The 5,003-nt window shown below is 44.7% G+C and overlaps 1 pseudogene; it reads left to right on the top strand.

Moving 5' to 3' along the window:
• The first annotated feature begins 3,470 nt into the window (after positions 1-3,470).
• LOC102762282 lies at positions 3,471-4,696 on the top strand (annotated as a pseudogene).
• The last annotated feature ends 307 nt before the right edge of the window (positions 4,697-5,003 follow it).

Here is a 5,003-nt window from a genome sequence, read left to right as displayed (position 1 = left end):
ATCACATGATCTCACTCATTTGTGGAATATAATGAACAACATAAACTGATGAACAAAAACAGATCCAGAGACAGAGAAGCATCAATCAGATTGTCAAACCTCAGAGGGAAGGTAGGGGAGGGTCAGGGTAAGGGGGAGAGATCAACCAAAGGACTTATATGCAGGCATATAGGCCTAACCAATGGACACAGACAACAGGGGGGTTAGGGCATGAGTAGGGGGTTGCGGGGTAATGTGGGGATAAAACCACATATGTAATAACTTAATAAAAAATATTTTTACAAAAAGATACGCTTCCTATTTCTTCATTCAGCTTAATTTTAGAGCTAGCATTTTTCTAATTTTTGCATGCAAAAATATTAATTAAAGTACCCGAGGACAACTGTATTTTGGCCATTTTTAAAGTTGATATTACTTAATTACTAGAGGCCCGGTGCACGAAATTCATACACTTGAGGGGATCCCTCAGCCTAGTCTGCACCCTCAGGAGATGTCCAACTGACGGCTTAGGCCTGCTTTCCAAAGACATCCCTCGCAGTCCAGGATCCCTCGCTCTTTACCACCCACCTGCTGCTGCAATCACCAGCAGTGAGCCCAGCTTCTGGCTCGGGGGGGTGGGGGGGAAGCACCGCTCAACCAAAAGCTGGGCCTGCTGCTCCTTAGTGCTGCTCCCTGCCCCCTGGTGGAGTAGGGGGGCGATCAGGGGCCTGGCCAGCCCAAGGAGGGGCTGTGGGAGGTTGAGGAGCCATAGTCACACTTTGTCCTGCCTCTGTGGATGCACCGGGACTGTTCCACCCCTTCTCGCACCACCTCTGCAAAAGCAGGGGTGGAGGGGCATAGGGACCGCCATGGCTGGCCTGGCAGTGCAGACTCGCTGGCCTCACCCCCCACCCACTGGTCGTTCTGGAAGGTCATTCTGCCGTCCGGTCTAATTAGCATATTAGCTCTTTATTATATAGGATATTTTCCCATTTCTGTAAAGCACTTGCAAGTAAAGGCTTCCTATCAGGAGTACTAAATGAGGGCTTGAGCTTAGGAGTTTCCAGCCTTGGTGGCATAATTTCCCATGTTAATTTTAGTTTAGGGTTTGTTTTTAATATCTGAAGTCTGAGCAAATTTTCTAGGTATGTTATGTAGTGGGTTGAAGTGTGCTGCTTATGGGTTGAGCTCCACAAAGCTCCCATTCCTCAAGTCACTTTAAACCCTCTTATGTGGCTTTGTTTCTCTCTCAGCTGCCTAAAACAACTGGAAGGGCTTGGAACCCTGGCAGACCAAGCCTTGTGGCCCCCTCACCTTCTCCCCAGATGAGCCAGTCAGTTAATTACAGTCCCTATGGGGCTCCTGCACATTGTGAGGAATGACCTCTGACATCTCCACAAAGATTCTAGGAAAACCTGAGATTTAGGCTGGAGGGAGGATGTGCCCCTTTTTCTGAGGGCTGAATGAGTTCAGCTCTCATATATATATGGTAAAGGCTTCTTGCTCAGACTCTCAGAAAGCAATTCTAATTGAAAAGCCAAAATCAGAACCAGCCACCCGACTTTTCCCTCCAGTCTCACCTTAGCCTGGGTCCCATCAACCCTTAACCTTAGTTCCACTTTAAGGATTTTAAAAATACAGCTCAACTAAAGTCAGACCCTCTACCAAAAGCAAGGGAAGGTCCTGGATGCAAGAGACAACTCACCAAAGTTCACCCAGTGGGTGGGGAGCCAGCACGCTCAATGGGCCCTTTGCTGGATCCTAGCACCAGGTCTCAGTCCGAGGGACAGTCCTGGGTAAGCTTCTTTGGAATCCTGCCACACTATGCCAAGTAATGCTAATGTAAGAAACATTCAAACCTGTAAATAATTTCTGTGAGTTTATTTGAGCTAAACTGTCGACAATTGCTGGGAAGCAGAATCTCAACAGATTGAGATTATGCTCCAGATAATGGCAGTTTTTTTGTTTGTCTTTTACCTTGTTTTATAAATTATAATCAAAGGAGGAAATGTAAGTAAAATCCATTGGTGATAGGTTAGGGAGGTGGGAGAAAGCAACACAGGGAACCCTCTGGGATTGGGTAAAAATTAAAATGATAGACACATACTTCTTTTACTTAGGTGGGTGCAGGATACAGGCAGCCCTCAGGTTACATAGAACTCAATGTACATCGTTTCATGGTTACATCGCCATCTCCCATTAATTTATTTTAAAAAAAGTTCTGTCATTTCGACTTATGTACATATGTACTTTATGTCTTTTATTATTTATTTACCACAAGTAAAGGTCAGAAATTGTTATCTTTCTTTAAAAATGTTTTTTTTTTTTTACTGTTTCACTTTATTACTGCTGTGTATGTGCTCCATCTGAGTGACGTAGGTGCTTATTTAGGTGGGTTCCGACTTACGGAGAAAATTGCATTACGTTGTGCTGTAGGAAGGAATCTGGGACATAAGCAGAGGACCTACTGTAGTTAACAATCAATAAGAACGTGTTGTAGTGTACCCGCGAAACACACAAGGATGCCCCAAGAAGTCAAATTAAGGAGTCATTTATTCAAGAGCTGGCAGTTATGAGGGGGCAAAAGCACTCCAAATCTCACAGCCCCGAATGGCAGTAACGTCAGGCTTATAAAGGCAAAACATCACAATGGCATCAATTACATCTCTAGTTTTGGAATGAGAAACTGGTTTGCAAAAGCAGTTTGTTACAGAAGCTAAATTGAGCAAGTTAGTTATCTACAAAGATCAATTATAGTTTTAGGTCTTGGAGCCATTGAGTCAACGGAAAACACATTTTCTGGAGCCAGTGAAGCAATTAAAGCAATTGTACTGTTCTGGTTTCCAGGTGCAGAGGAATGTGTTTTGAAAGACCAGAAAGACCACAATCAATGGGGTATACAATTGAACAGGGTGATTAATATAAGTTCAGGACATCAAAATAACTTCTCTATTATTTTAGCAAGCAAATAATTACAGAAGCCAGAATAGCAGGGTTAAAAATTAAGCAGCAGTTTTTACCAGAGATGAATGCTACTATGCTTCAAATGAAGGGATTTGTGGTCTCCGCAGAGTGGTGCCTGTGCTTTGAGGGTCCAGAAAAAAGGAAAATTACTTTTGGCATCCCAACAATTTGTTATCGTAAATGCAAAAAGACAATAGACTTAGTTAAGATCAAAGTTGATCTTTGTCAGGGAAGATACTGGCCTAGGACATTACTACCTACCATAGACTGCTTTTTTAATTAAAAAGTTTTCACTTAGGCTCTCTGCCTGCTCCCCCACCCCCACCCTCCTGGCACCGCTGCAGGCTCTGTCACTTTTGGGCTCAATAGCCTGAAGCTAAAAAGAGAAAAAGATTTAAAAAAAAAAACGCTCTAAAATCTGAAAAAATATTTATAAAAAAATAAATATTTTTTTATTTATTTTAAAAAATAAATAAAGAGAGAAAGAAAAAAGCAAATCCTCTTTGGAGAACCTGTGGGAAAGTCACTTTTGCACTTTCCAGCATACCCACCCCAGCACCTGGGCAACCAAAGGTCCCCCTCTGTAGGTCGGGTAGGGAGCCCTGGCGTCCACGCACCTCTGCTTCACTGCTGCCGGCACTGCGTGGCAGCCCTGCCCCCACCTCTCTGCTGTCCTCCCCACACCACGTGTCTGTGCCAATCTTCCTGGCATTAAGGTGGCTGAGCCCTGAGCCCCAAAGACTTGCCTGGCCTGCACTGACAAATACTTTGCATTCCTCTTCCCTGGCTGCTACAATCTTATACCATCAGCAGCCCGAGGCCTATATTTAAAGAGAAACGCGTATCCCGGAGGCCATCTAGGCACCGTTTGGTTGGCTCTTTAAGAATTTTTGGAATTTGGAGGGAAGTCCCCATTTTAATAAATTTATTTTAGAAATTTGGAACTGAAAACTGGGAGGGCCATATTGTTTTTGAGAGCCTTTTGTCTGTGGTCCTGCAGTCTAGAGAGAGCACCCCCCTCCCCCCAACTCCTCAGTCCCTCCTGTTTCTGAGCCTAAGCCAGCTCCTGCCACTCTGAAAAGAACCCCATTTGTCCTGTGTGGTCCATATAAGTAGTCCTAGCGGGACTTAGGGCCGTTGGGTCTGGGGAGATGAACACTGCCGCCAGCAGCTACCCCATGGCCTCCCTGTACGTGGCTGACCTGCACTGGGACGTCACGGACGCCATGCTGTATGAACAGTTCAGTCCTGCGAGGCCTGTGCTGTCAATCTGGGTCTGCCACAATAAGATCATCAGCCACTCACTTGGTTATGCCTACATCAACTTCCAGCAGCCGGCTGATGCTGAGCGGGCCTTGGATACTATGAACTTTGATGTAATTAAGGGAAAGCCAATCCACATCATGTGGTCTCAGAGGGATCCCTCTGTGAGAAAATCTGCTGTGGGAAACATCTTCATCAAGAAGCTGGACAAATCTATAGATAACAAGGCACTTTATGATACTTTTTTGCGTTTGGAAACATTCTGCCCTGTAAAGTGGTGTGTGATGAGAATGGCTCTAAGGGTTATGCCTTCATTCACTTTGAGACCCGTAAGGCAGCAGACAAGGCCATTGAGAAGATGAACGGCATGTTCCTCAATGACCCCAAAGTGTTTGAGGGCAGATTCAAGTCTCCAAAAGAGTGGGAAACTGAGCTTGGAGCCAAAGTTAAATGCTTATCTCAGAGGCTGCATGGGCACCATTTGGTTGGCTCTTTAAGAAAAAAAATTTTTTCTTATTGTTTAAAGTATTACAAATAGTAGTACATATGTCTCCTTTTTTTCCGTTTGACCTTCCCCAGCCTCCCTTACCCCCAGCACAGGCCATCACCCCCTTCCCAGTGTCTTGCATCCATTGGTTATGCTTATGTGCATGCATACAAGTCCTTGGGTTGATCTCTTACCCACCCCCCCACAACCTGCCCCAGCCTTCCCGCTGTTGTTTGACAGTCTATTCAATGCTTCTCTGCCTCTGTGTCTATTTTTTTCCATCAGTTTATAATGTTCTTTTATTATCCAC

The sequence above is a fragment of the Myotis davidii genome, unplaced genomic scaffold (genome assembly GCF_000327345.1).
Source record: "Myotis davidii unplaced genomic scaffold, ASM32734v1 scaffold445, whole genome shotgun sequence".
Lineage (NCBI taxonomy): Eukaryota > Metazoa > Chordata > Mammalia > Chiroptera > Vespertilionidae > Myotis > Myotis davidii.
This window is presented reverse-complemented; position numbering and strand designations above follow the sequence as displayed.